At 52.3% G+C, this 12,531-nt stretch overlaps 1 protein-coding gene across 6 annotated transcripts in view; it reads left to right on the forward strand.

Moving 5' to 3' along the window:
- Window positions 1-12,531, forward strand: part of LOC142487969 (uncharacterized) — a 95,242-nt gene that overhangs the window by 58,157 nt on the left and 24,554 nt on the right. Inside the window, exon 1 of one of the 6 annotated variants that reach the window (XM_075588196.1) lies at window positions 2-543. The exons of the other annotated variants lie outside the window; for them this stretch is intronic. The gene's annotated coding sequence lies outside the window, so the exon portion shown is untranslated. Of the gene's footprint in view, window position 1; window positions 544-12,531 lie in introns of those variants that run through there. 6 annotated transcript variants of the gene reach the window in all.

Raw genomic sequence — 12,531 nt, forward strand, 5'->3', positions numbered from 1 at the left:
AAGAATATGAGGATACCATTGAAGAAATAAGTGGTCCTAGACCAGGCCTTTTTTGGCTCTAAAAAATGGCTAGAACTTTTCCTGTTCACTGTTCTATTAAATACATCGTGAAGACGGCATGGGGATCGTTGAATAAAAGATCAGCGTTTACTAGGAAATTGGTGAAAATGTATCCGTTCAGTAAAGAGGATTGCAGTACCTGGGTCGGGCGATTTCCGTGGCTCTGGTTGTATATTCTATATTATCTATTAGAATTGTTTTAATCAATACAGTGTTGAGCGCCACTGATATAACTTTTTTTCCACCTGGGTAATACCGCCAAAGATGGACACAGCGATCGACAAGATGGTGAGGAATACGACGATCCTCCTAGAGGATGGGTCTTTTGAAGATCCCATGGATTGAAGAATGGAGGGTGTCTTACGCAAACAATATTCGGCTATCGGAATGATACTGAAACCGGCAACCGTAAGCCTGTATTTCAAGGGCAGTCAGAATTTGGATATCTGATCTGGAAGATAGGATTGAAGTGGGAACATCAAGGTAGAAGTTATTGAAGGACTTTCTCGAATCTTAAGGACTCAATGTGTGTGTGTGTGTTGCTGCCATAGATGATGATATTAAGCTGGCAGCTGTTGATACAATTCTTTAAACATAGCTGATGTCTTTGTTTTTTGTTACCCTTTTTCCAGTGTTGTGTTTAATTGCCATAACTATCGTTGGTGTAAAGCTTTCACCCGATTTTATTGTTGATAAAAATGTGCCTGCTTTATTGCCATATTTCTGGTGTAGCAGGGTGCTCCTCTTACCTCCGTAGGAGACGTCTTGGCTGATGTAAAATAGCAGGACTACAACTCCCAGAAGCCCTGCGGGGGAGGTAGCATCACATGGGCTGTTTGTAACGGTGTGCTCACCACTAATAAGGCGTGACTGTGAGGCCGAGGTGGGGATTAGATAAACACCAACCCACAGCCGCGTGGGCGCGCCTGGAGTGTAGATTGGTCGAGGTAGCCGGGTCAGGGTAGGAGAATTCAGGATGGTCAATGATACTTGACGAGGTCTGGATTGGAGAGGTACGGATCGTTGCAGGTACTTAGCCAAGGTCGGGATTGGAGAGGTGCGGATCGTCGTTGGTAAGCCGGGTCAGGAGTGGAGAGATATGGAAACCAAAAGCAAGCAAGGTCAGGAACACTGGACAAGACGGGCAAGGCACAGACAGCAGGCAGGACTGTACAGTAGTGAACACAGCGCATATACACAAGGTTAAGCCAATGTGCCAGAGGGCAGGCTGAGCATAGACGGCAGAACAGTCCAATGATCTGGGAGCATAATAAGGAGTATGCCTGGCTATGGTTGGCTGATGGAGATAGCAAAGGTGTATCCCTTTAGACAGAGGAGTGAGGAAGCTTCTGAGCGAGTGCCGCGCATAGCAGTTGCGTGCTAAGCGATGTTGAAATCACTGCGCGGGGCGAAGCCTGGAGGCGGGACCAGTAGGAACGGCATTTAGTGCCGCGTGGTTCACTCGCGCCCCTAGAAGAAACGCTGGCGTTCGCTGGTCCACGAGATGTGCTGCAGGAGGCAGAAGATGCAGGACACTCGATCGTGGGTTTAGGTGAGTGGAGCACGCGCCGTGTGGGGCGCGGATGGCGAATCCTCACACTGTTACAGCCAATCAAGAGTGCACCCATAGTAATGCAGGGAGCTGGTTCTGTGGCTGGGGGATCGGGAAAGTTGCAGTGGCAATCTTGCGGTTGGCACCGAATGTTGGGTATAGGCAGTGTGTAGCGCGGCCGGCCATCTTGGGACTGGCGTGGCCGGAAGGAAGAGGCAGAGACTGACAGGATTTCCTCCGTGGTACAGGGCTGACCTTGTCAGATCATCCGGAGCCAGGGAAGTGGAACGTAGTGTCCGGGAAGCCTGCCAAGCTCCCAGATTAGGCCCAAACCTGCCCCTAGGCCCCTGGCCTTAAGTATAGGGAGCTTCTGTATAGAGAGAGCACCGCAGAACCCATCGGAGCAGACCAAAGCGCAGCGGGAGGCTTCCCACTGCAGCCTGCGGACCATACATCACCCGGACCCTAAGGTGTGAAGGGCTTTGGTTGGAGACCCTGCAACGTGGGACATGGTTGCTGTGCTTGCTCCTGCTAGAAGTGTTGCCTGGCTGGACCTCAAGCCTGGAAGGTATTGTGCACCAATGCAAGGGGATAGGGTAGCGCCGCTCTCACACACATTGGGAGGGATTTGCTCGCAGGACACTGGGTCACAGGTGACCGAGCACCCTAGGTAGTATTTGGGGCTAGCTACCCCTGGATTATTGTTGTTACTATTGTATTACTGTGTATTGTGTTGTAAGTGTCATGTTATGCTTTCTGTGGGGCCACAGTAAAGGAGTTATATTTTATTGATTGTGTGTGTTATTGGAGTATACCCTAGGTATATAAGTCCTATGAGGAGGCAATCCTGTTACCCGAGGATCCTCATAGGTGGAGACGCTGTACCATATAGATTTATACAGAACACACAGTCACCCCAGGCTCCCTATGAGCGGAGGCTCGGGCCCTCTGTACATCCAACATGTAGCACCAGTACTGTAGTAGCCGCTGATTTCCTTAGGCTGTGGCCCCGCTGCCCGGGGTGCCGGGCGGGGGGAGAGCGAGCGGAGCCGGGGTGCCGGGTGGGGGGAGAGCGAGTAGGGTTGCCAGGTGGCTTGTCCAAAAATACTGGACACAATGGTGAAAGGTGCGACGCGCGCGCGGGAATCGTTGGTGGGGAAGAATGCTATTTATAAATGACCTGACATGGCATTTGTTCTAAATTTCACTCCAAGTATTCACCAATTTGCACCAATTTATATTCTATTTTGTAAAAAATCTGGGGAAGAGTTTTGGGAGGGAGCGCCCCTCCGAGGATTGTTTTAGGAAATAGAATATGAAATAGTGCAAATTGGTGCAAATTGGTGCACGCTTGGAGTGAAATTTAGAACAAATGACGTAATGGTGAGATCATTTATAAATAACTGGCCTGCAGTCATACTGTACATGGCGAGCAATACTGATCTTACTGCTCCTCCCTCAAATTCCAAGATTGTTGCACCCCCTCCTCATCCTCTCTCTCCCCTTGTCCTCTCACCCCCCTTTGTCCTCTCACCCCCCCCATGTCCTCTCACCCCCTCCTCATCCTCTCTCTCTCTCTCTCCCCCCTTGTCCTCTCACCCCCCTTTGTTCTCTCACCCCCTCCCTTCATCCTCTCTCATCCCTTCATCCCCTCTCACCCCCTCCCTTCATCCTCTGTTACCCCCCATCCCTTCATCCTCTCACGCCCCCCCCCCCCTGTCATTATCAGTACAGTAGCTTTCAAATTTAGACTTCAAAATCCAGCTTTAACTTGCATATTAAATCATGCCAGTGAATAAGTAACCTGCTCTGCCTTCTTGGGGATGATCTGTAAGTAAGAGTGCTGCAGAGATTGCAATGCTGCTGGGATGAGAGCTGAGTTATGGAGCCTTTCTGAGAATCTACAATGCTGGTTATTTTTAATAGATCTTGAAAATGGGAAGACTGTTAGTATAGTAAAAGAAAAGTATGGGTGAGTGAGCAATTAAACAAAGTTGCCAGTACTGTATGTACTGTCTGTCACTACACACACACACACACACACACACACACACACTCACACACTCACACACTGAGGCACACACATAAACAGGCAGGACATAGACAGAAAGACAGACACACTGAGACACACATACACTCACACACAGACACACACACACACACACACACACACACACACACACACACACACACACACACACACACACACACACACACACACACACACACACACACACACACAGAGACATTCACTCACAGCCTCACTCAAACACAAACACACACACACACTGAGGCACACACATATACAGGCAGGACACATGACACAGACAGAAAGACAGACACACTGAGACACACACAGATTCACAGACACACACATATACAGACAGGACACAGATAGACAGGCACACACATATATACAAACACACAGGCACAGTCTCACCTCTCTGCTGCATGCTTTTCCTCCGCTCTTTGGCCCCACCCCCCAGGCTCCTGCTACCTCCCGATTGGCGGAATTACACAGCAGCAACCAATCGGAAGCTGCCCAGCCCCCTAGCAGCAGCAGCCCTGCTCTATCCCATGTCCTGTATTATCTCTCATATACAGTACCGGACACGGGAACCAAATACCGGACACCTGGCAACCCTAAGGCTTTGGTCCCGCTGCGTCCGGCGGCTCGTGCAGCAGCATGCACGTTACTCACCATCACCTGGTATCCTCCCGAGCAGGTCCCAGTCCCTCCTCCCTGCACGGCTCACTACATGCTGTGACGCGTCAGCCTCCAGGGGATGCAAGAGAATTGAGATCCCGAGCGGTGACGCGTCACGTGGTGTGGCTGTGAGTCAATCAGTGCCGGGTCTGGAGCTGTCAGCTTCGTGGGGGGGCGGGGAAGTATGTGTGTGTATGGATGTGTGTGTGTATGGATGTGTGTGTGTGTGTGTGTGTGTTTTTCTTACAGCCCCTCTCCACTGCCCTCATCTATTTTCCCTTTTTGCTGCCCGGGTCCCCCCCTTTCCCCGATCCCCGCGACTGCTGCCCGCTCAGGCAGGAAAATGGGAGGGGGGTCAGTCAGTTGTTTGGGCTCCCCCCTCTCTGCCTCCGATCCTTGTGGCTGCTGCCTAGGCGGGAGGTAAGCGCGGGGGGTGGGGAGCGGGGTTGGCGGGCAGCGGGAGCGTGGCTGGCCCCATACTTGCCCGCTCTGGGCGGATTGAGTGGGGGGGGGGGGTGAAGCTGGGGAGAGGCTTCATTGGTGGTTCAGTGGGTGGCACGGGGAGGTGTCGTACAGCCCCCAATCCCCCCCCGGGGGAGCTGTGAAGGGGCCAGCTTGTGGGTGCGCAGGGCTCCCGCATGGCGCCGCCTCCCCCTCCTGCCCCCAGTTCCTCCTCGGTTGAAGGAGAGGGGTGCGATGGTTTGCGAACACGCGTTTCCTCCCCCAACCCCACGTCATGGCCGCGCCTCCCCGGACCCGCTTTGGCCACCCCCGACCCCCCCCCCCCCCCACGCCAAAAAAAGTCAGCTGCAGATCGCGGTGCAGTGACTTTCACGCGCTGCCTGTTTGCAGTGCGGGCGCGCTTTCTGAGGCAGCGGGGCCTTAGCCTATGAGCGAGCCGGGGTGCTGGGCGGGGGGAGAGCATTGGTGGGCATGCATGGGCCAGGCGCGTGGGGCCCCCCTATGCTGTGGGGCCCCCGGGCAACTGCCCAGCGTGCCCAAACGTTAAGACGGCCCTGGACCAGGGGCCCTGGCGGATATTTTAGTCTAAGATCTTTTATCATATCCGCATAACCTCAGGTGGTGGCAGTGGATAGATATGATGTGCAATTGAGTAGGTGTTAATACTGCTGCTGCCCCTCCTATCCTCCTACTTACCCGTAAAAATGCGGGATGTTTTCAATTTGTCTCGGGCTTTACCACGCGTCGGCCGCATCATCAGACAAGCGCTAATGGCGCTTAACATTGAAAGCGCCCGCGGCGCCGGAAAACAGCCGAAAAAACGCTGCATCTGCCCGCGTTGTAAAAAATCCTGCGGTGGCGGCCGCAGGAGGTTAAAGGCGGCTGCCACTGTACTAACTCACTGGTTCCTTGCAGAGGAGAAAGGGGGGTTGCTAGAGTAGCCTTGTGTATTAACCCTGGTTGCATATATAAAGTCACGTGCTCACTTGTGTGCTGTTGGTGGCGGTGATATCTTGGGACGGCTTGAGCAGAAATACAACTCATTTGAGGGACCTTTTTGAGGAGGTGAAGAGTGGGTGCGCTTGCGAGCGTCAGTATTAACCCTTGTCGCGTGCTAGCAGAGGGTCGTACGTGACACACTGGTATTTAAATTTGGTTAGGGACGCTGTAAATTCCAATTTTTCTGTAGGATTAATTCATGCTTTTTGTTTGTAAAATGTTTTTCTTTATTCCCCGATGAGGGGTATGTTTTAAAAGTCTTAAAGGCCTTTTGTTCGTGTCGTTGCAGCTGTTAAAATTGATTCATTTACAGTTCATTTTCTTTTTGTTAAAGTTAACACAGCTAATGATATTCCCTCTTAGTACTGCTTTAGCAGTGTCCCAGAATAGATTTTCCTGTCCTCCATGTTGGTAGTTACCAGTAGCAAAGTGATTCCATGCTGTCTGCAAAAAATGTTTTAAAGCGTTTATAATCAGGTCCCCCGGGGTTCCCATTAGCTCACTTACCTCCGCTGCGGCCGGGGAGAGCTGCGGTAGTGCGGGCGCCGCCGGAGGCCGAGGCGGACCCAACGTCAGTCAGGGAGGCAAGGAGGCTTGCGGTCGGCAGTACAACGAGCGCTCCGGTGCTGCTCCAAAAGGCTCAGCGGTGGGACAACGGTAAGGGCGCCGCCATTTTAGGTGCTTCGCACATGTGTGAGATCCGGCGCATGCGCAGTGGGAATACAGAAGCGGTAGGCATTACAGAGTAGCTCCGCAGGGGAACTACAAGCCCCAGCAACCACTGGGGCTTCCATACATGTGAGGCGCAACAGCCAATAGGGCTGCTAGGATTCCACTGCAACAGTTGGCTACATCTGACCCCAGTCGGAAGAGGAAGCAGAGAAGTAGTGTCCAGGGAGCTGTGCTTCCCTGGACTAGGCCTAGCTTGCCCCCTTAGGCCCAAGGTAGGCCCTGAGACCCATATAGATTGTGGCTGCTTCAGGGACAAGTCCCTTAGATAGGGACACTGCCCCAATTAGAATCTATAGGTTCAGGGACACAGCGACGACATGCAGTACTTGTGGCCTGTGGTCTGGGCTCAGACCACCACCGCAGGGCAGAGACTATTAAGGTGGGACACTCCAACAGGAGTCCACCCCAAGTAGAGGCGGACGCCATTGCCGACGACAACGGCGTGTGTCAGACGGGCCCCTTTCCTCAGTCAGTGATACCGGGTGCTGGAGCACCTGGCAGGTATCATACAGTCAACAAGTGCACCAATGATACACTCTTACTCTGGGCAGCGCTGTCACAAACATTTGCGGTGGGAGAGACAATTGGGACTTGACACTAGGACACTGGTGCCCCCTGAACCAGAGTATTGTGGAGTTATTACATATCTGTGTATACATATGTATTGTGTAACTGTATTACTCGCTCTGGTTATAAATTGCATGTTCAGTAAGCCTGTCAATATATACTGCGTGTGTATTTATTGTATTGTCCTGTGAGGGGGTATCCGGCAGTGCCCAGGTCCTTTGCAGGTGGAGGCGCCGTCACCAGAACCAACCAGGTACACCCCAGGCTCCCAGCAGCGGAGGCTCGGGCCTCCTGTGAGCCAACAGGTAAAACGTACCACATTATACTCAGTAGCAGTCTCATCTCCCAGAGGGTGAGGGAAACAGTGCTATATTTGGAGGCACTGCTGAGATTCTGACCTGGGGTGCCCGAATCAGCAGTTTAAATAAGAGAAACCAAACTCAAACACCATGTTTGTACCCTCTCAGCAAGAGGTCCACGACTGGGCCTTAGAACTCCAAGAACCCCCGCGCCACATGGTCGCAGTGGGAGGAGTCTCCGCCCATACATCTATGATTACCATCCGCGACCACGCAAGAAACTCTCCTGGTCTGGCCGGCGCCAAGATCCTAGGTCGAAAATATGACCCCACTTATCGTTGGAGTGTAGTACTACTGGCCACCGGGCAAGAAATATGTGGGAAAGATGCCCCGCAGGCCCTAAATCAATCAGAGGCTCTGCCCGAGGGTTGATCACTCTCATACCCTGGACTAACGACTTCCCTGGCTGTGTCCACCCCAGGTGCCTCCTCAGAGGTCTGAGGCTTCCCACTCTTCCTATATCTCCAAGGAATGGTTGACCAATGCCCCGCCTCAAGTACCCCAACTCGGTCAGATGTAACTATACCCCGGGTAACCTTCACGTCGAGTGTCATGCTATAAACATCCCACCAAGCTGACACTTCACCACCACCACCTACCCCCAGCCAGTATGAGAGCAGTGCTATGCAGGCTCCTCGCCAAGGGCCAGCCTACTACAGTCATCTGTCAACTGGTGGCCCTGACTTTGGAGTGACCCTACAGCAACTAGTGGAGGCTTTAATGATGTCTTCTCAGTCCCAGAACTATAGGAAGCTCAAGGCTTTTTCCGGGGTAACACCCACTCCCGTGGGAGAAGAAGGTGTTACAGCCTGGCGAGAACACACCCTAAAGGTTTTGGTAGAATGGTCCTGCACTGAGGCAGTGCAGCGGATCATGGTGTGCCTGCGACCTCCCACCTCCACAATCGTGGGCATGCACTGGGAGGAAAACGCAGATGTAACGGCTCGGATGCTGGTAAACTTTCTACAAAAGGCCTACCATCTGGAGGACGACGAAAGTGAGCTCTGGGCCAAATACTATGCCCTCCACCAGAAAGAAGGTGAGCAGCTGTTGGCGTTCATCCACCGCATACAATTGGTGTTGTGGCCGATACTCACCTGCAAACTCCTCTCCGCCTTCGGTGTGGTTTAAGGCCGAAGTAAGCAGTTTCTGCAAGGGTCAAGCCCAAACTACCCTATAGCCAACATGATTCGGTGGGGCCTCATACAAGGGAGTCCACCTACGTTCACAGGACTCTTGAATTAAGTGAAGGTACACGAGGCGCTTGCTCGGCTGCATGCGCCTAAGAAACAGAGCTGAAGGGGGCGTTGGCCCTGAAGCCCAAGGAGGGTGTACGCCGAAGACGAGCCTCCTCCCAAGGCACCTGCCTCTGTGCACAGGAGAGGATCTCCTACCTCCAGGGCCGAGGCAAACCAAAGTGACGTCATCTGCTACAACTGTGGCCAGAAGGTCACTTATCTCAGAACTGTCCGGAGTCGGGGAAAAAAAACTAGGACATTCAACCCCAAGTCCATGACCTGCAATGTCTAGTCGCCAGAAACACCCTCCACTTCCTTGGAGAGCACCCCAGTGCCAACCCCCGATGAAACACCCCAATCAGACGCTTAAAGTCACGTGGGACCAGCCGCTATCATATGCGTCCTCGTGGACTGTATATACGCTTCGGCCTTGCTGGATACCGGGTCACAAGTAACGATTACATACCGACCCTTCTACAACCAACATCTAAAACACCTGCCCATGCAGTCAGCGGACAATATGAAGTTGTTAGGACTCCGTAATGAAATGAGGACTACCCCATCGATGGTGTGGTTAAGGTTAGGTTAGATATATACCTTGGCTGAACACCAGCAAGTCTCATACCATGGAAGTGGAGGCTTTGATATGCCCCGAATCCAGAGAACATCCAAGCTCCCCAATCATATTGGGAACCAATGCCGATGTGGTGCTTCGGGCGTATCTGCAAAAGGCCGGAGAACTACCCCTGTCTTCCCTACGGATCCACCCGGTACTAAAGGAAGAGTGCTGCAAAATATTGGCCCAAGAGGGATATGGGGGATCTCTTCAACAACATGGGGTTAACCGAGATTCCACCAGGGGGAGGGAAGTGCATGCTACCTGGGCCATGATGAGGCCTACCAGTACTTCTCTCTAGAGAGTACACCTGAAGAAGACGCCAACCGAGGCTACTAGCTCGTGCCAGAGGTACGGGAGTGGAGATCCAAAATTCCTGGGAGAGTTAAGGCGTTCGTTCAAAACATCTCCCCTTACACTATGCTCTTTGAGCAAGGTCAAAGGTTGGGGCGGATATACCCAGTCACTCCCCGTCGAGACAATGGCCCAAGTGAATACCGCCACCATTCAAGATCAGCCGGCAGGGCTGTCATTCGACTTCGGGGTATCAACCCTGTCCGCCGAATGGAAGGATCGGCTAACGGCAAAGTTGGAAGAATGCCGAGAAGTGTTCTCCACCAGCGAAATGGACGTGGGGTGTAGCAAAAACGCACAACACACCATACGGCTGAGCGACTCCACGCCCTTCCGGGAGCGTTCCCATCCCATCGCATCGCTCCCAGAGATGTGAGGGATGTCCTACAAGAAATGGAGATGGCGGGCATTGTGACGGAATCCTGTAGTCCCTACGCATCCCCGATCGTGGTGGTACGAAAGAAAAATGGGTCGATCTGCTTATGTGTACACTATCAGACCCTGAACAACCACACCATACCCAACCAGTACACTCTGCCGCGGATCGAAGAAATTCTCAACGCGCTGTTGGGAAGCCAATGGTTTGGCGTTCTGGACCTGAGATATGGGTACTACCAGTTACCTATGAGTGGAGAAGATGGTATTGTATGTCCCCTTGGCTTCTATCAATTCACCTGTATGCCCCAAGGCATTTGTGGTGCTCCAGCCACATTCCAATGTTTGATGGAGAAAACCATCGGAGATATGAATCCCCTGGGAATGCCTAGTGTATCTGGATAATATCATAGTCTTTGGTAAGATACTGGAGGAGCACGAGGAACGTCTGCTGAAAATGCTGGATCGGCTGGGCAAAGAAGGCTTGAAGTTGTCTTTGGAAAAATGCCGGTTCTGCCGCACGTCCGTGACCTATGTGGGACACCGTGTCCACAGATGGAATAGCTACCGACCCTGCCAAGGTCGAAGCCGTGGTGAACTGGCCGAGACCAGAAAACGTAATGGAGCTACGCTCCATCTTGGGATTTTACAGGTACTATCGCCAAGGTCCTCAATAACCTTCTAAAAATATACCCGAAGGATTCTTGTCAGAAGGCCACCTCCGCGAGGCTACCCTTTGAAGACAAGTGGATGTCCGCCTGTGAAAAGGCTTTCATTGGCCTAAAGAGCCAAACAGAGGCTCCAGTCTTAGCTTACACTGATCCCGAGCAGCCCTACATCCTTCACGTGGATGTGAGCTTCAATGGTCTGGGTGCGGTCTTGCATCAGAAGTACCCGGCTGGCCTCCGGCCAGTAGCTTACGGCAGCCATAACTTAACCCCCAGCGAGCAAAATTACCCCGTCCACAAGTTGGAATTTCTCACTCTCAAGTGGGCAATTGTCGACAAACTCCGCGATTACCTGTATGGAGTTGCCTTTGAATTACGCACGAACAACAACCCATAGACGTCTGCCAAACTGGACGCCACGGGCCACTGGTATCTGGTGGCCCTTTCGAACTGTTCACCCTCAAATATAAACCGGGGCCCCTGAACATCGGAGCCGATGCTCTATCCAGAAGACCGAAGTGCCACACCGGATGACAACCTCTGGGAAGAAATCCCTGGATACGGGCCATGTGCTCGACTGCAGCCATCATGGAAGACAAAGTGGCGTTCTCAGAACTGAAGTTTGCAGACTCCCTAGGATGCCAATCCAAGGCTCTCCCGGCCACCTACTACCACCCAGATGGCATGAATATCACCTCAGACAAAATTATCCCCTGGAAAGAACTGGTACTGTACCAGATAAAGGACCCGGTGGCTTGAGCTATCTACCAGGCCATTCAGCAGGACAAGCCATCGTTGGTGAAACGTGCCCCCACCGACACGGTCGCTGTAATAATGCGCAAATGGGACACGTTTGAGATCGACAAAGGTCTTCTCCATTGGGTGGTTCCATACCATAACCACCAGGATAGAAGGCAACTGGTTCTACCCAGGAACCTACAGCATATGGTCCTACGATCACTACACAATGACCATGGGCACCTTGGAGTAGACCAGACCTTTTGGTCTACTACGAAACTGGTTTTTCTGGCCCCGGATTGCCGCAGATGCTCAAGGTGTATACAGCGGAAGACATTGCCTACCAGAGCTGCTCCAGTGGCTCATCTGAAGAGCTTGGGTCCTCTAGACCTAGTGTGCATGGACTCTTATGCATTGAGCCAGACTCTAGGGGCATCAGGAATTTGCTTGTGATCACTGACCGCTACGTCCAAGCCTTTCCTACCAAAGACCAGAAGGCCATTACGGTGGCCAAGATCTTATGGGAACGATATTTAGTGCATTACGGGCTACCAAATCGTCTACACTCGGATCAAGGGCGAGACTTCGAAAGTAAGCTCATCCAAGAATTACTGGAACTATTAAATATCGACAAGACCTGAACAACTCCTTACCATCCGTAGGGGGATGCTCTGCCAGAGAGGTTCAACCGGACTCTCCTCAACTTGCTCGGCACTCTAAAAGGCTCTCAGAAGACCAAATGGAGTAAACACGTGGAGTCCTTAGTGCATGCATATAATTGCACCAGACATGAATCTACAGGCTTCACTCCCTACTTCCTAATGTTCAGGCGAGAGGCACGGCTGCCCATGGATATACGTCTGAGGCTATCGACCGACGGGCACCCAACAGGACGCACTTTAAGTACATGCAACGGCTCCAAGAAAGTCTGCAGAGCACTTACCAACTATCGGAGAAAGCATCAGCCCATCTGAATGCCTGTAACAAACAGCGCTATGAACATAAGTTCCGCCATCGGAATATTCGTCCTTGAGATGCCGTTCTCCTCCGCAAGCTAGGGATCCCTGGCAAACACAAACTGGCCGACCTTTGCGCGACGGGGTA

The sequence above is a fragment of the Ascaphus truei genome, chromosome 2 (genome assembly GCF_040206685.1).
Source record: "Ascaphus truei isolate aAscTru1 chromosome 2, aAscTru1.hap1, whole genome shotgun sequence".
NCBI classification, from domain to species: Eukaryota; Metazoa; Chordata; class Amphibia; order Anura; family Ascaphidae; genus Ascaphus; species Ascaphus truei.